At 34.3% G+C, this 24,505-nt stretch overlaps 1 long non-coding RNA gene across 1 annotated transcript; it reads right to left on the reverse strand.

The window, feature by feature from the left end:
* Positions 1-1,593: 1,593 nt before the first annotated feature.
* LOC111086639 lies at positions 1,594-23,428 on the reverse strand. The gene is made up of 3 exons (XR_002611375.1): positions 23,278-23,428; positions 19,718-20,085; positions 1,594-1,697 (listed from the first exon to the last, which is right to left on the reverse strand). It is a non-coding gene; the product is annotated as an uncharacterized LOC111086639 (long non-coding RNA).
* Positions 23,429-24,505: the final 1,077 nt, after the last annotated feature.

Here is a 24,505-nt window from a genome sequence, read left to right on the forward strand (position 1 = left end):
ACACTTCTATTCAGGTCTTTAGAAAGAATTCTGGTGATTAGAGTTGGTTAGCAACTAAGTTATTAACACGTTAACGAAAAGAACACAAATGAAATTGATTTAAGCATTTCTAAATAAAAATGTGATTAACATTTATTAAAAAATTTTCGAAAAATGAACTATTATCTATGATATTTTCTTTTGTCTTTTGTATCCGTTTTTGGTAAAAGAAAATCGAGCAATACACAAACAAACAGGCAGAATGCAATGGGACCTTCCCCATTTCACGACTATATTTGGTCTGATATTATATCCATTTCAATCGTCTATTAATCTCCAGCATTAGAAAGGATATTTTGAGACTAGATTTTGCCTATCTAAGCTGATACTTTATTTCATAAAAACCATCCACTTACAACGCTATAAACAGGGTTTCGACACCCGTGGTGGGCAGGGCGAAGGTAGCCCATTGCCTAGCCTAGTGCTTAACTTCAAGCAAAAAAAAAAACCTTTTCCTGAAAAGAAAGGGAAGTTATAAAGATCGATAAATGAACTTCGAAACATTTGCTCATATTTATAGTTTCCCTGAGTAGGATAAACCGACTTGGTCTTTTTTACATTTCTAATTGAAACTCCTTCTTATAGAAGCCTTACAAACGAGTAACAAATAATGGTTAGTTTATATTATTCTACTTTGGACCCCAGGTGGGCTAGCGGTAAGTTTACGGATTTACAACGGTAAAATGCAGGACTCTGTTTCCTCGGTGGACAAAGTACAGATAACCCATCGTGTAACTTTGCTCTAAGAAAACAACAATAATCTATACTTTGGACCCCAGGTGGGCTAACGGTAAGTTTACGGATTTACAACGGTAAAATGCAGGACTCTGTTTCCTCGGTGGACAAAGTACAGATAACCCATCGTGTAACTTTGCTCTAAGAAAACAACAATAATCTATACTTTGTGTTTTATTTTTGTCGTACACGTATTACATTTCGACAACTCATTGCGTTAAATTGTTGTTTGTGCTTTCTTTACCCAGTCAACAGAATGATCAAGAGATATTATATCACGTGTTTCCTCATCTGCAATTTTTAACTCTCGTTAAGAGCTGAAGTAATTTGTGGTGAATATTTTTAAAGAAAAAAAACCTTTAAAGAGACTGAATAAAATACTATATAGAACCAACTTGTTTCTGAAGAAATGTTTGGTAATAACACAAACAAAAACGTTGAAGTAGGACTCTTTCAACTTTTTCGGAAGGATGGCCAAAAGTTTATCTTATTAGAACGAACAACAAGAACAACATAAAAGCAGCTAAGAATGCGCTGTTTACGTGATTTCAATTCATTGTATTCACACCAGTATGCAAATAGAGCTCATGAGACGATGAATTCCAACGAAGTTTTATTGAACACAGCGTTTTTTGATTCACGTTTTCCGAACAGAGCTGTAATTTGGAAATGATTGTTTTGACAAAATCGAAGCGTATGGGCGTTTCAGCATGTGTGAATTTCTCTTACTTGAACAATTATAAACAAAAAGCAAACAAGATAGGAGGAAAAATTGTAACTAAGAAAGCGATATACTTTTTTGTTAAGAAATGTTCACACTGTAAACTATGTAAAAGTTTATTCAACTTTTCGAGAAAGAATCAGTCCAGGCAGCAAATACTTAATGAATATAATTTTCTCTGTTGATGCATTGTTTTCAAGGCCTGAAAGAAACAAAATCGTAGTTTAATAAGGCCTGAAAATTTTGGAAGTTTTATGAAACACATTTTGTTATTTATAATGTTAGAAACGAACAAAAACATGTTGAAAGAGTAGATTTCAGACAGAAATAAAAATGCCCTTTATGTAAACAACAACTCGAAATATAATATCTGTATTTAATTAAAATAAACAATTAGATTTTTACGCTGTAACTATAATCAAAAGTTGTACATCTTTTCTTGAATAAAAATAATACTTCTTTCGATGACAGGGTACTTTTTATAATTAGGCAAAATTTTAAAGTAAAACAGTAATGGTAATGAAAACATTCTTAGCTTCATGCTGAGAAAGCGTGAGTCCAAGTTTATGTTATTTTCTGATTACGAACATGAAAAGATATCTCACTTGGAAAAAGCTCAGTAAACAGTGGTCTTATAGCCAATGTTACTCAATGAACGACTGATACAGGACCCAGGAAGAGAGTAAACTTGGTCATCGATCATTTCTCTCAGCACCATTATTAGATACATTATGATTGTCATAACGCAATGGAAGAAAGCATAACTGAGGATTTTAGCTCTCATTCAGACCAGCGGAAGCCATATTTTATCCTTCGGTAGCGAGATTTTCCAGAATTTATGTAAGGTTCCGAGTCTTTGGGGGATGCTCCTGATTACTTCCGGGGCAAGAATACCACCACCAAGGGAGGCAGCTTGTGTATAGAGACTGAACGCTATTCTGCGACAGTTGTCTCATCCATATTCAACAGTTAAACATGAACTATAGGAGGCAGGCGATTTGATATTCTTCCCCTCTATACGCTACCCCTTCCCCCGTTATCTTTCTTCCTGGCAAAGAATGGACTACAGTAGTTGGAGGCGGGAAAATGTGTTCACAAAGCAAATGCAGCAGGTCGGTATCTATAATCTTTGCGAGAACTGGAGTTGACTAAATATACAGCCGAGTAAGAAAGGAATACGGGTTTCCGGGTGCGATCTTGCCGCTCTTTACATATTTACAATCGTACATTAATGCAATAAACTATAAGCACTCAACACTTCTTTCTCAGACATCAGGGTTATACGTGAAAGGAGCTTTCACAGGCGTAGATGCTAAAACTGCCTTAGTACTAAACAGATAACCTTTGAAGTGAAGCATAGATGCCAAAATTGCCTTAGTACTAAACAGATAACCTTTGTTGTAAAGCGTAGGTACCAAAATTGCCTTAGTACTAAACAGATAACCTTCGTTGTGAAACGTAGGTACTAAAATTGCCTTAGGAATAAACAGATAACCTTCGCTGTGAAGCGTAGGTGCTAAGACTGACTTATTACTAAACAGATAACCTTTGAAGTGAAGCATAGATGTCAAAATTGCCTTAGTACTAAACAGATAACCTTTGTTGTAAAGCGTAGGTACTAAAATTGCCTTAGTACTAAACAGATCACTTTTGAAGTGAAGCATATATGAAAAAACTGCCTTAGTACTAAGCAGATAACCTTTGAACTGAAGCACAGATGCCAAAATTATCTTAGTGCTTAACAGATAACCTTCATTGTGAATCTAAACAAATGAAAGTAATAATGATTATTATTTCTTTACGTGCTTTGAAAATTATAATTTTATTCCCCTTAACACATTTTGAAAGAAAAAATCAGAAGGAATATTTCTTTCCAGTCTACAAGCTTTATGCTGTGGAACCGCAATAGTAACTTTATCTTAAGGTACAGTTATGGTTTAGCCTTTCAATACGGTAGCAAAACCACCTTCAATACTTCTCACATTAACTCAAAACACCAATCAAGTTTCTGGTATTGCCACTCTTTTTCCCGCTATTTCGTTGGTATGCAAAACAGAAACTGAGGTATATTTCAGTTACTGTCGTTATCGCAGTATTTATATAACTCAAATATCGCGACATGGGTGTGCCTGAAGATTACAAATGACCATGAAAAATAGGGCTTTTGAGAAGGCTAGTTTTTTATATACTCAATCCAAACTGATTTGTTAGCGTGAGAATTTTCTAAACTAATGTTCTCAAAAGGAAGATTTATAAGTGAACGTAAAACAGTAAAAGAAAGAACATGAGAAGTTATTTAATTTTCTAAAGTTGTAGTATTTCATGACAAAAAACAAATGAAAAGCTCCTTTTGAACGAGAGAGCATAGTGCTGCATAAGGAAGAACTCCAGAAATATGGAGCTAATATATTATGCTCTAGTATATCACCGCCCAAAGATGCTTAATGGTTATTTCATTGTTTTTGAAACTTGTAGCGCATACTGGAAGGATCTAGAAATTTTGACAATAAAATTAAAAAAAAGACCCTTACTTTACAGATAATGATAAAAAGTTTTTTAGTTGAGCCAACGTTTCGCTATTGCGGTTTCATCAGGGCTAGTGGTTCAGTTATTGTACTACTAGCTCCGATGAAGCCGCATTGGCGAAACGTTGGATGAAATTAAAAATTGTTTTATCATTATCTGGAGAATAAAAGCCTTTTTTTCTAACTTTAATGATTATTTCGTACTTTCAAGACCTGCAAATATTATCACTCTTGGATTCAGTTTAATTATCAGATTTGCATATCTTAAAATTATGTAATTATGCATAGCTTTGAAATAATATAATGCTATTCGGGAGAACAAAAAGTTGTTTTTAAGCATAGAAGTAAACATAGATAAATAAAACCAACACCCGCGTATTATAATGCTACAAAATAAAGCCGAACTACTTGAAATCTATTTCTCGCTATAGAGGAAGTAGGAAGAAGATGTTAGTGTAAGGAAGATTGTGGTTTCTTTAAAATAGAGGAAACAGGAAGAAGAGTTTAATGAAGGGGAAAATGTTCTCTTTTGGTAACTCTTGGGCTATTCTTGCTGGATCAAATAGAGGGATTTAACCCTCACTCTTATAACGCACCTCTGGATCTGAAGTTCGGGGCGGATTCACAGATCGGCAAGGCAAAACACTATACTACGTATTAGATACGAAGTGTGACCATAAATATAACTACATACTAGTTTTATGTCTCTAGTTAAACAACTGGTCTTGTTTTAATAAACACATAATAATAACAGGCTCAAAATGATGCTGTTCACATTCACTAATAGGTTTATAATTGATTAGAAGGAATCTTTCCGAATTAATTGGTATAGACAATGCTACTATTAAGAAGTATTTTGTTTTGATATTACCATGGTTCTGGATTCAAAATATTGTATTATTGATAAGCTTATGTAAAAATATAAAAGTAGAACACCTTCTTACTATAATTTTATAAAGGCGTCCAAGAAATCGGCAGAACTGTCTAACTTGTAAAGGTTCAATATGCGTGAGGAAGTAATCAATAATTTTCCTTCATAATCAATTCTGTAATTGTGTTTTTGTAATAATACATATATGTGGGTTAAACAACACGGAGGATAAATTCATATAACGGTCTTAATTGTGTGTTTAATTATTTATGAGTGAGAAGTTCAGTAGGTATAAATAATATTTGTTATGAATCAAACATTTTAACTCAAAGCTACACTAGTGAACACATAATTAACAGAACAAAACAAAATTAACATATATTACGTGCTGAAGCTGTGTGATTCTATTCATAACAAAAATCCACACTTAACATATGTTACGTAGTAAACGGAAGGGGAGTATTTTCTGGTTACATTATGATGCAAATTTTGTTGTTGTTTTTTTGTGAAAACGAAACCTCTCAAATTTTAACATCTCTCAAATTCAGTGATGCTTTTAAACATGAAAACCATCAGCTTTAAAATCTAACGAATTGTTGCTAAAATTCCAAAACTGATCTGAGAAATGCACTTCATATAATCGCATTGCAATTATTTTATGAACAAAATTTAAACTGCTTGCTGTAAAACCTGTTCAAATCTAGAACGCATTAGAATTTGAAGTTGATATGTATTTGATGCTATTGACAGAGTCTGTTCCACAACATTACACATGGAAGGTGTATTGCAGTTAAGTTGAACTCACAGACAATATTGTTTTTTTGGTGTCGTTTTTTGGGGGTGGGTGGGGGGATATCGACCATATTTTCTTTATCTCTGATTACACAGAACTAAGGTGGTGATAATGACATCCTCATTTGAAATCGTTTGATGGAACTTAAGGTATTGACATTAAATACTATAATTTAAAATTTCAATAAATAAAGATACTGTTTATGAAATTCAATAAGTCTTCTTAATACATGTTTCCATGCTACGCCGACATAAATCGAAAAATTCTGAAAGGGAAAAGAAAGGTTTTCTTCAGAAACAACACCACTTTACATCACTTCTCTTGTGCTACTGCTGGAGATCACGACTGCATTACTGCAAAGCCTAACCGACAACTGGTTGCTTCAGCCTAGATGAACGGTTTGGTTTGTGTTGTCTGTGCTAGCCGTCCCTAATTTAGCAGTGAAAGACTAGAGGTGAGCAGCTAGTGAACACCACCCATTCCCAGCTATTTGGATACTCTTTTACCATCGACTAGTGGGATTGACCGTCACATTATAACGACCCCAGGCGGAAAGGGCGAGTATGTTTGGTGGAACGGGAATTCGAACTCGTGACCCGCAGAATGCGAGTCGAGCACCCCAACCACCTGGCCATGTCAGGCCCCTCGATTAACGGAGGCGGAATAATGCCAATATAAGGAGTTTCTAAGTGATTCTTTAGTAAAATTAATATCGGTGACACAGGCTGTTGAAAATCAATAATTCGTTAATACAATGCTTTTTAGATACATAATTATATTATTTAACAGGCAGAGTCCGAAGCTTCATCGATATATTTAACTTTAAAAAAAAATATTATACATGTAATTAAAAATTCTGTATCGGTTACAGTCGTCAGGAAAGCCTGTATTGAAAAAATGTCGACAGTGTTTTGTGTACACTAAACCATCCTGGTACTTCAGGTGACGGGCAGTTGGTTGGGTGGGGTTCATTGGCGCAAAGCAACTAGGCTATTTGCGCCATGACCGACAGAGAGCTAAAGGTTGTTTGTTTGTTTGTTTTAGAACAAAGCCACAATGGATTATCTACCGTGTCGACCGCGTGGAATCGAACCCCAATTTTAGCGTTATAACTCCGTAGACTTACCGCTGGCCTATCGGGAGACAAGACTAAAAGAAATAATTTATCTCCAATATTTGTTTGTTTGTTCACCGAATAAGCCTCAAGCTTACAATGAACTAATTGAGTAAGTCGGAGATACATATGGTTCAGGAACAGATGTCTGTAATTTTGAACTGCTGACCAGAGTAAAGGCAATAACCCAGCTGCATTAAACGGCTATTTTTAGCCGAATTTAGCTATTGATTGTCACTTTTATAACCCATCCACAATCGAAAGTGCGAGCGAGTTTAAAAGTATCAAGTTCCGAACCCGAGAATGACGGATACCAAGTCCGACAAGCTAACCACTAGGCCACAATCGAACCAGTTTCCAATTATCCCTTGTATAGATTTAATTCAATGGTAAATATACTTATAACTTTTAGTTCCAACTATCTTATATTTCGTCACCAGGAAAAAAAAATCAGGTTGTACGTCATTAATTTACATGTATCGTATTTCGCTCATTGCTTAAAAATGATATCTTTAATTAAAGTTATAGATAATTAACTGAATAATTTTCTGTATTTTAAATACCGGAAGGAATTATTAACAATTTTCATTGAAAATTCATTATCACTTTTACCGATTATTTTTCGAAGTTTCAAAGATGTGGGTTAATTTGAATGATCATGTCAGTTGTTAAGGTGACTTTTAACAAGGGCCAAACACATCTATATTTGAAAAGTTTGTGGTATTGTTTGGTTTCTAAGTAATTCCTTAGTATACTTAATGGCTGTGAAACTGGCTGTTGATAATTAGTGGTTAATTAAAGAAAATTGGTTGTTAAGTTGATTAGACTGTTTGACAGTTAGAAATTAAAGACTCATAATTCCTTTCAACTAGATTTTGTCTTAAAAAAGGCTTAGGATATCTACTAATTAATGTTGCATTATAAAAATGAGATTTCTTTTGCATGGTTACGTGTTTTTTTTTCTTTTTACCTGATCACAACTGCTAGTCACTTAAATAGTTTCCAACGTAATGAATTAGCATTACTTTCTTACTGCCTACAACGCAGGTCAATCCAGCTTGATTTTTTGACGATGCTATATTGTTAATATTCGAAGCTAGTACCAAATGATATCATGCAACTCATCAGTAAAATATTTTTGTATTCAGTATATGAAAGACATGGGTAATTTGATGTGTGAAAAAATAAGGGTAAGAAGGAGAAAAAGAAGCAAAAAAAAAGCAACAAATGACCAGACGAAGATCATTCATCATGACCGACAGTAATGCCGCACGAAGGCGGGAAACAACTCGTGCGGACGAAGGTACCTACGTTATTGCTTGAGCCAAAGTAGAGGCCAGCCCATTCTCTTAAACGTATACAGTGGACCGGAAATCGGTTCCCACGTGCAAGCGTAGGCCCGAGCTCACGGGTAATCAGTCTGCCGCCGGTCATGCAGCTGAAGTTTCTAGCGACATTTGAAATTCTATTCTCTCTCATCTGAATTTAATATGGCAGAGAGAGACGGTGCCAAACCCCAGTGATCATTATTATATTATTTATCCAGACATCAATCACAAAGCACTATGAAGGCTGAGAAAACCACATTACTGGCTTGCTTGCTGATTTCGAAATGAGGACCACAGCATGCTGGTCCATCAGCTTCAAAAAACTTGTATAAAGGACGATGAAATAACATGTTTCAAGACAATCAGGTCGTCTCTTCATCAGGACGTCATTAGACATCAGACTTTTAATACAGAATAAAGATAAGTTCATTCCAGATTATTTAAAGCTAACACATCAGCTTTGTGACAACTCTTAAAATACTATTCAATGGCCTAAAGAGAGGTTTCCATTTTTTTTTCTTATCCAGAATGAACGACAACAGCATGTTTTGTGACCGATATATGTTTAAAACAGAAAAGGTCAAGACAGAAAATTAATATTCCAGTTACAAATTAGACAATTTTAAAAACTACAAATCGGGAGGTAGGTATTCGGGATAGAAAGCCATATTAAAAAATGCGATTTGTTCTCTTAACTTCTCACTATTAACCATGTTTAAACAAGTATTATTGAGCTAGTTTAGGGGAAAAGATCTGGTGTAAAAAACGTTAGCACCGAGCATTGGAAAAATATATTATATGAAATTAAATTTTATATTTTTACCTGTTACTTATTCGTACCAAATACAGATATATCCTGTGCAGGAGGCAGTTGTCCGGTGTTGCCAATGCTTCCCAATTTTATCTTATTAATGATCATCAGTTAATTCTAATAATGTCCTACACTGAGTAGGCTATTTCGGCCAAAAGGATTTGAGGACTAGCAGATGTCATTGGGTTTTATTTTCAGATTTCTAATATCCTACATTGAGTGGGGTGTTTCAGCCAGAAGGGCTTGAAGACTAGCAGATGTCATTAGGTATTATTTTCAAATTTCTAATGTCCTACAATGTGTGAGGTATTGCAGCCAGAAGGATTTGAGGACTAGCAGGTGTCATTAGATTTTGTTTTCAGATTTCTAATGTCCTACATTGAGTAGGCTATTTCAGCCAAAAGGGTTTGAGGACTAGCAGATGTCATTAGGTTTTATTTTCAGATTTCTAATGTCCTACATTGAGTAGGCTATTTCAGCCAAAAGGGTTTGAGGACTAGCAGATGTTATTAGGTTTTATTTTCAGATTTCTAATGTCCTACATTGAGTGGGGTGTTTCAGCCAGAAGGGTTTGAAGACTAGCAGATGTCATTAGGTATTATTTTCAAATTTCTAATGTCCTACAATGTGTGAGGTATTGCAGCCAGAAGGATTTGAGGATTAGCAGGTGTCATTAGATTTTGTTTTCAGAAGTTTAAACTATATAACACAAGCTGAATGCCCTTCATATGACGGGAAATAATGATTTATTTTTCTTCTCAAAATTATATATAAATAAATGTTTTATGAGCATGTTTTCTATAAATCAACTATAATCTAGTAACAATAAAACATTTTTTATGTATATTTGGTCATCTCCTTTAAGTATTGCTTGATTGTCATATTGACTTCTGTATATTTTAATGTTACGTTCAAATGTTCTTCTTGATAAATCCTTATAGATTTTGAAACATGCGAAAAAACTGATATGCAAAGACATATTCCTACTTGGTCAATTGTATGACCCTGCAAAATTTTAATTGTGATGGTAAAGGCATTGAATTTTTATTATAAATTTCAGGGTCTTCTCTTTGAACTGTTTTCCTGGTTTTGGCTTTGTTAGCCTGCTGAGCTGAAGAAGCGCGCTTTAATTTGAGCATTTTCAAAATTGAAATGTGCTGCGGGTAAAACATGCGGGTTATTATAGAGTTGTAGCCGAAGTCAAAATCTGGTGGTGTTGCGTCACCATTTTTCCTTTACAACCAAACAAATGTAAATAGAAATTTCAGCCAATGATTATGATTTTTGTGCTCCAGCAATACCAAGCGTGGGACGCGCGTATAACTGATTCGATTTTGTTACTCATCACGATCTCTACTAATCTACCCTCAAATCTAACTATATGCCAAAAGTAGCGCATCGTCTGTTTCACATATATATAAGGGTGGAAGTATTTTAAAAAGACAAACTTGTTTGTCGCGGCAGAAAACGTCGTTGTTTCGTACAAGTTGCTTGTAGATCAGTGCCGCAACAGATGGACGACGTTTCGTCTTTAACTAGTAGATAAACTCAAAAACCCTGTGTCGAATATATCGTAAAAAGATGTAATCAGAACCTAAGAACTGGCATATCTTAGATTCTGATGACATCTATATCACAAATAGGAGAGACACATATTTTTCTCGAGTACCTAGTAAAATGTTTTTAAAAGAACACTAGGTATATCTTAGATTTTAGTAACATCCATAAATCTCTGACACAAAATATTTTAACATGTTCAATCACAACTTGCTATAGGAATACTTATTGTATTACAATACTTATTTGAGAACTGGTAAATCTTAAAATGCTAGTTTCAAGTATATGGAAGTTTGATTTTTTTTTAATGAAAAAAAATGTTTTTGAAAAAAAAACGACTGTGTTAATCAACGAAGAGAAAATATGTGTCTTTTCCTTATAACAAAGTCACATTAGGATATTTGTTGTGTGCACCGAAGGTAATCGAACCTTTGATTTTAGTGTTGTAAATCTGAAGATTTACCGTCGTCCCACCGGGCTAACAAAGGAAAATGAGTCTTCTCGAAAAATATTATCAATATTCATTACCTAACTGTGACTTATCATGAAAATTATTTTGAAAGTTTTACAAAGGAAGGTCGTGCACATAAACTGATCTTCTACTTTATTAAGATCCTCATAAATTCTTAGAACATCCAATATATAATTATTTACATATGGCACATGGCATCACTACCTATCTCCCAATGACTTAAAACATTATAGGCCTAACTTATTGTGCTGTCTGTTGTTTTTACATATAGGGGAATTGAGAAGTCCAATGTTAGTGGTATGAAATGAAGTGTTGTTTGCCTACCATGTGACAATATCATTGTTAGTCAGGGTCATATCCTTGGTAAATTTTATTAATAGGAGCCAAACACTCAAACTGTTTAATGAAAAAAGGTGTACACAATAACAAATGAAACATTTTGAACCAGAATTACCAGAACTGCTCTTCAAGAACAACAGTTATAGCCATTAATACACCCCTTTCTATATATATGAAGTTGTATCTTAGAAGATCGAAATCCGAACATACCAAAGGTAGCAAAAAAACTAGGTTTAAGTTGCAAGGTCAGAATTTTGTACGTGCACTCACAGTACTTTTGAAGTGTCCAAAGAATTACAAAACTATTAAAATAAAAGCTCTCTACATAAAGGTAGCACACATAAATTGCGTTATAGCCAATTCAAAATCAGCTATATAATGGCACAATGTTAGTTGAAGAACTGTTTATCAAGGTCTTACTATGTGGATTGTATATGAAATGGTTCCCAGAAGAACATTCATCCTTCAGATCAGATTATATGAAATGTGTGTCGGTGGCTTCATACTATAGACTCACTTGTGTACAGAAGCCATGCAGGCAAACCAGAAACAAATCAATAATGATAATGAAGCCGCTATATTGACACTTGTCACATATGGGCAGCACTTTGAACATAGCTATTTATTGTTTGCACCATTTCGTAATTCTGAGAGAGTGTCTATCTCACCTGCATACATATCTGTAATTTATTTTTGTGGAGCTAATTTGGTAATTTTTAGTGTAAAATATTCCACTTTGTATTGCCTACAGCCCTACACATTTTGTGGTGTATCATGTGTATAAAGAAACGTTTTGAAGGACCTTAACTTGAAGTTCATCTTTAATGATATTGTCACAAGGTAGGCCTACAGCACCTCATTCTATACCACTGACATTATTTTCTTCTCCATTTCTTAATTATATGCCGTTAGTGGAATTTTGAATCATCCGGTATACAAGGGTATTATAAAATTAGCTGATCTATCCTAGCGTCAATAACACGAAACCTAATCAACAAGAGACCGTAATATTTGACATATAAAGTAATTAGATCATAAGAAAGGTGATTTACAATAGCAAAAAAATAAAATAATAAATTCTGCATACTAGGAACCGTATAAACCAGCCTGAAACATATCACATTTAATTAAGCCTGTAGAAACGGTACCTAACAAGTTTGTTCTGAATCTTAGAACTTCTCTTTAAAGTTATTAATTAAAATGCAATGGTAATAACACTAATGAAGGGTTAAAATTTTACTGACGTGAAAAAAGCGAATGTTTAGGTGCATGAGGCTATTCATAAGCTGAAAATAAAAATTTAACAAACATGATTTGGTGTTGATGCAATTCGTAATGTTACCTGTTGAAGTTGAGGCAGACTTTTGACAAACAGTGGCTGTTATTGAAGAAGTAAATACTGAAGAGGAATGATACACCAGTTATACAGTCAAGCACATCAGACTCCCACTATCAATAGTAAAGAAGGTTATGAGAAAGATACTGAAACTGTGTCTCTACACGTTACAGAACACGTTTAAACTGCTGTCAGAACATGCACACAAGTGGTTAGCCTTTGTATTGTGATCCCTGGTTTGAGTAGAAGTCAGTTACTTCTTTCTAGACAAGATCGTATTGACTGATGAAATTCAATCTTCTCTCCATGACGAGGTCAACACTCATAACTGTGTTATCTGTGGAGAAAGCATTCTAGATTCCTTTGTGTAATGGAAGAGAAGGTTCAATGCGAGTTGGATTCAGGAACAAATTCATCATTTGGCTTAATTTCTTTGAGGAATCCACAAATAAATGATTTGTGACAGTGAACACTATCGATACATGTCAGGACATGTTATAATTTTTTTCTCAGAAAGGAAGAGTCATTTTGATGAAACTGTCTTCACGCAAAAGGCACTCCAGTTCACATTCCACAGATTGCTAATGCATTGTTGAGACATGATTTCCACGATTGAGTAATCAGCAGACATTTTACTTCTCACACATGGCCAGCATGATCTCCAGCTCTCGCTGAGTTGACTATGGAACCACCCCAAGTCATTGATTTACCATAGTGTACCAACTACCTTGAAAGACCAGAAATATATCATAGGTCGCTAACTGAGGTGCAATTGCCAAATTTAGACAGTATCTTTCAACTGTGTATAACATTTTTCTCGTGCATGCAAGCAATGGACATAAATGGTGGTAACATAAAATGTTGTTAACATGTTTGCTGTGCAAATTTCTTGATCAGAACCTTATGGTGATAATTATTTTGGCATGGAATAATTTCCCATTACCCAATTAGTTCACCTACGAAATAGTATAGCTTTATTATCAATAAATTTCGAGTTATGGATGGTAGAATAGGCTATATATATATAATAACCCAGTATATATGTAGTCTAAATCCGATGTCAAATAAGAACAAGGAGACTAAAATTTAACATACTGACAGACCTACGGGGAAATCTTCATGAAAGTTAACATATCATTCATATGATTAATTTTTTAATTTTATAGAGAAAGGTCATTGTTATAAAAATGTGTTTGTTTTTTCCGAAATATGCCAGTGGCAGTATAAAGATTGTAAGTACATAAGAATAAAATTATTTATATACTCAGGGCTTGATTATTTAAATAATATTTTTTTTTATCGAAATGCAATACGTAACATGTGACTTAAAAACATGTTACTTAAGGTAACTGTGTGTATCTTGAAAATATGTATAAACAATGTGTGAAAATGAAATCCCTCAAATGCCTGATGGGATTTGAAACGAAATGTAATTGTAGAATTAATGTTTCACAAACCATTGTTGTCCTAAATATGCTGACAGATACAAATGCAAAAGCATAGGAGAAATTAGAAGACAAACAAACTTCTCTCAGATTATAGAGGGATGGCACATGGTTGATAGAGAATGGTTGAATAGGAGGGAGAGCTAGTATTCATCGTCTTGTGTATTAGTATTCCATTTACGTAGGAGCAAGCATTTTTCTCGTGTAATGAGAACATTTTCTCATACAGTATGATGTAATATATTTGGCTGCTCTTTTTTTTTTGGCGCCAACTCTATTACTGTTGTGTACTTCATTTTTTTATTTTTAAATTTGAAAGTAGCACCAGTAGAAAGGTTTTGTGACAGTTTCTCTACATCCTGTGACCGTAATTAAGGACAAGTTTATGTATTAGTACGTATATTAATTTTTTTTCTCTTCGTATTATTTTCCACTTTGCTTCATTTGTTTACTCATTTTTTTTTTCACACCAGTTTCTTTCTCTATTTTGTTCTTTGCAATAAACCATCATCAGCGTTTGTTTATTTCTATTTAAGCACAAAGCCTGTTTTTGAGAGTTATAAGCCTTCAGACTTACCACTGGGGGACGTCACTGGTGTCTGCTGAGCACTTGTGTAGCAGATACTCGTATAATCTATAGCTAAACATGATTGCGAATAAAGCTAGTTTATTTTCTTCACGTCTTAAGAACTGTGTTTACTTATTTATCTTACATCTATGTAGCATTACTTAGCTTCCAGTGAACCCTCGACCACTCGGTTTTGCAGGCTTTTATCTATGTTTTAATGGTCTAATTTAGTGTAATCAAGAACTAAGATTATCATACGCATATGAAAACTAAGCTAGTAATATGTCATGCCAGATAATATCTTGTGGTCTTTCAAAGCAGAGATGTAGTATTATTATGGTTAGAGACTAGTTAAAACCTAATTTATTTTCAAAGGGAACATGATAACATTTGCCTGGTAGGAGCACTGTTATCAAAGATTGATTCTTTTGCTAGATTTTCAAAGAAATCTGTCATCAAGGTCAATCAGTGATGGTAATCAAAACGACCTATGTCTATCAATAAGAAATACTGTAGCCATCAACCTCTGATAACAGATTGAGGAAAGAGACGATCGAACAGGTTGTAAATGGAATGAACCTATGATTGTGTCAGTATATATATATATTACACATGAATGCAAGCAATGGACATGAATGGTAGCCACATCGATTATTGTTAATATATTGGTTGTGACAATTTCGTGATCAGATCCCTCGGTGATAATTATTTTGGCATGGAATATTTTTTCCCATTGCCTAATTAGTTCATCTTCTAAATATTTAGCTTGAATTGAACATTACAAATTGTGGTATGATAGGTGACAACCAGTTCAAGTAATAGTTCATAGCTTCAGTATTACTTAAGGCCAAATTGTAGGCAATAAATCTTCGCACGTTTTCTTTAGAGTTCATTAACTATGTCTGTTAAGTGTACCACCGATTGTCTGAGAGACTTCTAAGGGGTACCTGTTGTGAGTAATTATAATATGTTTGTAGAAAAAGAGTTAGTAAGATACTCCTCCTGCTACAAGATGAACCTAATCTAGATCACAAGTTATGAACAATGTCCCTGAGACAAATCAGATTTAAATGATCACAAAGTACCTAGAATGTACATAAGATGAATCGGATTTGAATGACCAAAAAGTACCTATAGTGTCCATAAGATGCACCTAAGGACAATGTTCACAATTCGTCTTTGGTGTTATAGGATATATCTGGTGTGGATGATCTAACATATTTACATTTTTTAGCGGATGTATGTGATGAGGAAATTTATAGAGTATTGGGAGTTGTAACTGGGTATTCAAAGTTCTATATCATTTCTAATATTAAGGATGAATAAAAGTCTACTCACAAAACATTTAAAAGTAACAGGAGTTCACGTGTCTAGTGCATTGATTGCTTTAGGTGCACGTAGGACCATAGAAATGTGTATAAAGTTATAATTAGCTATTTTCAACACTATAGAGTAAAAAGTGCTTGAAACCTCCAACTTATTTCTGAGGATATATCACTGTTTATATATTTTGTTGCGTGAAGTATTTGTGTAAGTATTTTGCTGCTGGTGTATTATATCACGTGAAATACTTAGTGTAGTGGCATACTGCTTCTGTATTATATTAAGTGTTTGTTTGTGGTTAAGCACAAAGCTACTCAATGGGCTATCTGTGCTCTGTCTACCGTGGGTACTAAAATCAGAGGTTTAGCGTTAAAAGCCATCAGACCCACCGTTAAGTAAAGTATTCAAATATAGATGTTATACGATTGATGTATTATATTAAGTGTTTGTTTGTAGTTGAGCACAAAGCTACCCAATGGGCTATCTGTGCTCTGTTTACCGTGGGTACTAAAATCAGAGGTTTAGCGTTAAAAGCCATCAGACCCACCGTTAAGTAAAGTATTCAAATATAGATGTTATACGATTGATGTATTATATTAAGTGAAGTATTATGGTGTTTGCGAATTATATTAAATGAAGTATTTGACGCAGGTATTGTACTGCTTTTATTTTGATTTACGTATACTACCTGTGTATTTAATACGTGAATTGTTTAATGTAAGTATTATGCTGCTTGTATATTTTAATACGAGAGTTATTTAGTATGAGTACTATAGTACTCATGTATGTTGTTTAATGTAAGTATTATGCTGCTTGTATATTTTAATACGAGAGTTATTTAGTATGAGTACTATAGTACTCATGTATGTCCTTTACATGAAGTATTTAGTGTAGTAATATATTATTTGTATATTATACGACTTTGAAATATTTGGTGTTAGAATTACACTGCTTGTTATCACATTGAGTGAAGTATTTGGTATTTGTATTTAGCAGCACGTGTATTATAATAGGTGAAGTATTTGGTATAGTTATTAAACTTGTCGTGTATTATATTAAGTGAGATATCTGATGTAGATATAATACTGTTTTTGTTTTACGTTAAGTGATCTATTTGGTGTTCGATGTTCTGGGTAAAGAGTTTCCCGTGTGGTACCACGCCCTCTACAATGGTAAGTATTAAAACATTTCATTTACTGTATCTCTATTTTCTCCCCAGCTTTAAAGGAATCTTTAAAGTTCTTACAGCATTTGAACCGTATTTATAACATGTAAACAAGTACCTAACTTTACTGGAAGAACACGAAAAACTTCACTTAACATAATACATAAAACATATAAAAACAATAATACTACACCATATATTTCACTTAATATGATGCACAAACAGTTTATTACGCACCCTAAATACTCTTACCACTTCCTTTACAACAGACGATATAAACACACACATACATACGTATTCACACTATATTTTCAACATTACATACATAGCACACGGGCACACCAAGTCATCATTGATACATTCTCAAATAACATATTGTGTGCGTGTATAGGGTTTACCAAGGAAATGAATTATAAGAAGATTGCAGGAGTCGATTTTCACGCCCAAGCTCCCTTTCATCAACAAGGGCAGCATTATGCACGCACAATGAGAGGCTTTGGTTAGTAATAACGCCTTTGGTTGCCGCAGAATCAGAGTTCAAGCCGCTCGGCTATGATCCCCACCCCCAACCCACTCCAATAACGTCCACCTTCAGTCGGTGTACAGCAGTGTTCGCTACAGGAGCTTTAATATACAACCAGCATGGTTCATTTCAAGCGCCGTCTGGAGGAAACAGAGTCGGTCAGCACGTGCAAGGTGTGAAGAAATTAAAGCCCTTCTCCTTATTTGATAAATGATTTGGAACCGTCTGAATCGTTCAGTGTGAGGGTAGTGAGAGTTTTTTTCATGACTAGAAATGCAGGAAAAAGGGTTTTCGTGAACGTTCTGAACGTATTAGCACGCAAGATGGAGATCAAGCAAGTTGGGGATTATTCAAAAATAGTTTTCCACTTAAACTTATGCCTTTGAGTATTTAATTTGCGTTAAAGAATCGGACGATCATGTTAAGCACAAAAAGTTATGAAGGTTTCTTGCTTAACGATCCATTGATGCATTTATCACCAGTGTCGAACTGCAACCACACATACATTAATTGAGTAGGTTTCAAGACTCCAAAACTGAAACAAAATTCGAGGTGAAATTTTACTCCTAAAACAGTGAATAGAACAACGTATGTTGTGTCAAAATGATGACACTTACCTTTCTAGGGTATATTTTACCCTTTCTACACAGTAGTGTGTGCACTAGGTTTGTTTGTCTGTCCTTTACGAGTGTGTTCTTTTAGATATTTAGTTCCATTGTTTTCAATTAAGAACATAATTTAAGGTATGGACATGCTTGTTTTGTATTATTTTTTTAGATGTTGAAATTATAATAACTGTGCGTAACTTTATTTTAAATATATATATATGTGTGTGTATGTGTGTGTGGTGTGTAAATGAAGAGTGCATCATTCTAAAGCATTGAATGAGGCAGTATAATGAAAATTAATTGTTTTAAAAATAAAAATAGCATTTCAGCTCCATTGTCAATAGTGCTCATTCTGATCATAATGATTAGACACTATTGCCCAGTGTTGTTGTTGCAATTGTAAAAAGTTTCTATCTTAGACCACACATATTTAAAACCTTTCCGTAGGCCTTCCACTCTACAAGGAATCGACTTCTTAGATCATTTTTAAGCAGACCATTCGCACAAAGGTTCACTGGAACTGCATAAGTGAACTTGACAAACTTAGGGTTGGGTGGAACTGCTGAAACTTGACATATTTGACCACTTTTCTCGAAAAACGGTCGTCAATTTCTAGGAACGGCTGTAAGCTTAATTATTGTTAACAGTGCTAGGAGATATGCTCAGCTTCATCACAATGGTTTTCTGATTCAGGGCAATTTCATTTGTGTGGTTTCCAAGCCAGTTGATGTACTAAACATTTTACTCTGTGAGGTTTTGCGCTTCCACATTTAAGATATAAAACTTGCAAAATAAAACCGATGAAAATAAGCTAAGAATATGTAGTACGGAAGAAAACACACTGCTTAACCATTTTATATTATTCAATATACTTAATCACGTAGTAGTAAAAAAAACAAACTAAAACGAAATATCAACAAAATAATAATGCTATTTTTTCATGTTAAGTTCAATTTACGGTGATTGAAACACAATATCAACCACATTTATGTTTTACTGATAAGCGTTGATCGCACAGTATAAGAAATATGATTCAGATGAGAGCGTTGTCCTTAAACCTGTTTCCTCCACTGTAAATCGAGCTCAATATAATGACAATAATTGTCAATCTCCTCAATTTCCATTGAAAAAGGCTTCAATAAAGAATGGTGATATTAGTCTTAAACTACAAATTTTGACAACCTTTCTACACGCTCATCACTGTGCATGAACACCGGCTTCCGAGATGATGTTTTAGCAGGCCAAAGGCGCATAATTCCATTACAACTTAATCGGGAGACTTTATAGGTATGCAGTCAAATGGTGTATTAAGATTATAATTTCTTTAGTCACTTTTTTGTTTGTGAGAAACGTCCGTTGAATTTGAGTTGTGGCTGGAAGATTGTGTACGTTTGCTTATGAGCCGTTGCTAACCTCTAACCTTTGTATATTTTTGGTACCTTACCCAGGAGATATGCCCAGTTTAATCCCAATAGGTTTTTGGGTCGGAAGGTTCACTTTCTTAACCAATGTATATATTTTGTAGAGGAGGGCGTTGCTCCAGATTTGCCAAGGGTGTAATTTTTGAGGCTTTACTTCGACACCTCTCTGTTAGTTTCCAGGGCTTTGGAGACTCTCTTCTTGAAAACGTTGCGTTCTTTATCTCTACATTGTTTATCGATTTCATTATAAGAACATATTTTTTGGGAAGGGGCTATGTCACACTATCCAGGCATAAATCTATCCGTAGAGGCAATGCATGTCGACTTGTAAGAAATTCGCTGTACGTAATACGTAGGCTCAACACATCACTTGTGACGTCACGACTCCGATCTGCAAAAACATTTCATTGCATTAGCATTATGGTTCTCATAGAGTGTAATTAATCTTCCACTGATAGTTTAAATGCGATCTAAAATCACTGTGTATATTTAAAAACACGCAGAAAAAAATTTCTTTGTATGAAGTGGAACTTTACTCTTAGCATTTAATTGTATAATTATTCAATACACAATATGTTGAAAATGTGTCTATCTAAACAATTGAACACAAAATTAGAAACCTGGTGATTAAACTGTTTACAGATTAACTGAACATAATAAAGGTCTTACTAAATCCAGGTTTAAATAGCCCTAAAAGTTGGTGAACACGATCCATTTGAATTAATGCTTACGGTTAACTTTAATCTCGATTTCTTTTAGGTTTCTACTCATGCATAACTTACAAGTTTTATCTTAGCTTTGAATTCATTTACCATGTGGTGCTGTCCACCATGCTTAACTTTGGTTAACTCTTATTAAATACAAATGTTGAATTAAAATAGCGAATTTTCACTTCTTTCTTTGGTGTTAACAGTAAAGTTTATAGTTTGTTCAGTGCAGTGTTACTTATTAGTTATGTTGAAAATTGAGTTTTTACGATAACTAGTGAAATGATATTGCTCGAGACTTTGCTTTTATATGTTTGTGTGAGTTGGTATAATTGCACATTAAAATCACAGACTTAAGCTTTCTTTATTCTGTAAAGTACCTTTGTACTTTTATAATTCCATGGTTTAATGCTGACTCCTCACATGTTGTCTCACCTATTAAATCAGGAAACTCAGTCCCCATCTGTCGTAACAACTGCTATACGTGGTAATTCACCACTTGTCGAATCAGTTACTATAGGTAGTAACTTAGCACGTGTCGTAATGATTTATGCATAATTCAGAAATCATTACCTATAACCTTTGGTTTTTGATTTTCCTGAAGTATAATATTTTTATTAGTTATATTAGATATATTTTTATTAGATCTAAGGCCCATATAAGGACTTTTCTTTATGACTAATATTTTTTTCATGTTTCTGAAATATTATATATAATGTGGAATTATTTACGATCTCGACTCGCACTCTGCAGGTCGCGGGTTCGAATCCCCGTCACGCCAAAAACTTGCTCACCCGGTGTCCGGACTAGGACGCCAGTCCTACTCCCGGATACTCACCTCAAAAAAAAAAAAAATTGGAAGTGTGAGAAACACCATATGAAACTACTATTATTTACTATGGGGTGAATGTTAATGCTCTATGAGGGTCATACAAGGCCAATATTTTTTAACTAGTTGGGGTCGTAATGACCACATGATGTAAGATTAAGCAAATCATTGACTATATATATAAATATATACAATATTTTATTTGATGACTATGATTTTTCAACTTTCAACTCACTTGAATAAGTAAATATAGATTTGTGTGGGAAAGTGCCGTTTCAAATCAAAATGGTCATCTTAAAAAAACGCCAACATTTATTTTATGCCATTTTAGATGCTAGCCACGCTTATTAAGCAATGAAGAACTAGTTTTGTCGGGTGCACGCGGCGAGGTGGCTATCTTCTTCGTACTGTCACACGCCGCACGTGCGAGGTTTGCCTCAGTAAAGTACCTTCAGCGGCAGAAACTCACAAGATGAAAGTTCACAATGATAGATGAAGCAAAATAATACGAATAACCACCATGTCGAATTGACGAGAAAGTGGGTCTGCGAGAATCCATACTGTAGCAGTTTTCCTGTTTCAACATTAATCTTCAGCCTCTACGAAGCAAACTGTATACATGACCACAGACTAAACATTGTGACTCGCTGTAACGAATAACGAAAAGAAGAATGACCGTCTGTTCTGGGTACTAGCTCCTTATATATTATGTTTAAAAATGTGTATTCATTGTAATTAATACACGCCCAGTACATGAAATATTTTCAAGTATAAAAATCTAGAATATAAACCACTTCTTTCACAAAACTTTCAGGATATTATCTTTTATAAGAATATTATTTTTGTTTTCATGACCAATCCTTTTCCCATATTATTTGAACTGCCTTAATTTTTGTTTTTAGTTTCCTAATTTTACTTTTATCGTTTCAAACTTCTTCACGTAGAGGGATTAATGGGAGGTTGGGTTCAATTCTTTCGTTTGTCAAGAGACAGATAGTATCCTAGGCCCGGCATGGCCAGGTGGTTAAGGCACTCGACTCGCAATCTGCAGGTCGCGGGTTCAAATCCCCGTCACACCAAACATGCTCGCCCTTTCAGCCGTGCGGGTGTTATAATGTGACGGTCAATCCCACTATTCGTTAGTAAAAGAGTAGCCCAAGAGTTGGCGGTGGGTGGTGATGACTAGCTGCCTTCCCTCTAGTCTTACGATGATAAATTAGGGACGGCTAACGCAGATAGCCCTCGTGTAGCTTTGCGCGAAGTTAAAAAAACAAACAAACATATAGTATCCTAAACAAATGTTAATTCTTATCTACGTCAAGTTAATGGTATATAAAGAGTTTGCACTTTCTTTAAAAACTCACTTTACCGCTACTGTTTGAAGCTTGTTTCTTTAGCCCCAGATCGTGTACCCAAAGCGGAACATTTGAATCATTTGTTTTGTTTGAACTCGTGTGCACCAAATAATGTAAAACTCAAGAATTAAAATTCAGATTGGATTTCTAAAAGTAGTGCCCTTCTATTTTTAAAGGGTCTCTATGAGAAGATATATCAGTCAATACAAATATTTGTTTCACAGAATTCGTTTGATTTGCATTAATTTTATCGTTGACAAAAATCTTGAATAATTAAGTTATTTGTGCAATGGCAAATATCTTAACTAATTAGGGAGACGTTTTAAGAAATTAATCAACTTTGATTGTGTTACACGAATAAACATTGCACGAAGGATCTGATAGAACTGATTTCTGAAGCTGTTAAACAAAAAGTTTAGAAATTGCGACAGTCTCAGTTACTACGTGCTTGATGCTTAAAAATATCTTGACAAATAAACACATAGATAATTCTACTTATGTTCCTTTCCGAAACTCTAAATCTACCGTTTATTTCTTTATTTATTTAGCATGTTCCATTGTTGTTATTATTATCCCGCCACTAATGCAAATAATAACTGATGATGAATAAGTTACAAATTTAAACTAATTTTAAATATACAAAGAAAGCAAATAATTTCTATGAAGTTTAATAGAACATGATAAAGCCATACCTTGTATATTGGCAAAGTGCCGCATTATTACAGACGAAACATGTTGCTATGACAACACATTGTCGTGTTAACTGGTAATGTCCAGTAGGTGGCTCTACCTACAGGCGTGGATCAGAAAGTATGATTAATTTTGGATTTCCAAGAGTTTAGGTCTTCGAAGCACTGCATAAAGAAATTACAAAGCACGAGTTAAATCTGATGTTATCTCAGAAACAAATGATTTTCATCAGTTTTCCTTCAAGTAAAAAAAATAAATAAAAAAAATATGTGAGTATTCAGTTTTTGGTATGTCTATTCAAAATCTAAGATGAAATGTACAAAGTCAAGAATACAGTACTGGAACTAATTGTTTCTATCTTTATCTTATCTTTGTTTATTAGCTTTCAGCCAACAATAATTGAATTACAAACTGTCAGTGTGACTATCTCTAACATTGTAAGACATACTCCGGAGAACATCAACCCTAAAATTTTTATAAAAATGTGCAAATTACCCAATCTATTAAGTAGTGATTTTTACTTCGATAAAGAGTGACAGAAAACCTTGTCACAAAATTGTAGAAACACGAAAGCAACCCAAAGAAATGATATAACAAGTTATTACGAGAAGGTTGTAGCGATTACACACCAGTTGTTGTCAGAATTAGTAGCCTATATGATCACATAATTCCAATTATTAACTAGACAGGCAGAAGGAGAGTGCAATCCCTGCTTTACAATGTTTTGGAAATTTGCATAAGCAACCTGAAATATAAAACAAAGAATTCCTCGCCCTCAACAGTGTATGTCTTGTTGCCAAGATCAACTTTGTAGTCCAAGGTATTGTAGAGCTTTGGCTGTGTTCCAAAACGCCATTAGCCTCTGTTGAAATGAAAGTGGTTGATCTACAACACGAACTTGAATTTTCACGTGCATTAACCAAAAGTTAATAATTTGGTCTTTGAAAAAACACACAATATTTGTACCAAAATTGACCAAAATCAGACGAGATATTTTCGAGTTACCTTTTTCACACTCAGACGAATACACAGACAGTAATAGGCAAAGTGACTAAACCATGAACTGGTTACTCGTTAAGTAACTAACAGACTCAGAACCTCATTAAATCATTATTTTATTGACTTTTTGACTAACTCAATAATGAGTCATAATCTATTGTAGCGTAACTCGCTCTTTATATCTGGCTCAAACTGTCCTAAATCTTAAGTTAAGCCTAGTATTCACGTAAC

Source organism: Limulus polyphemus, unplaced genomic scaffold (genome assembly GCF_000517525.1).
Source record: "Limulus polyphemus unplaced genomic scaffold, Limulus_polyphemus-2.1.2 Scaffold47, whole genome shotgun sequence".
NCBI lineage: Eukaryota > Metazoa > Arthropoda > Merostomata > Xiphosura > Limulidae > Limulus > Limulus polyphemus.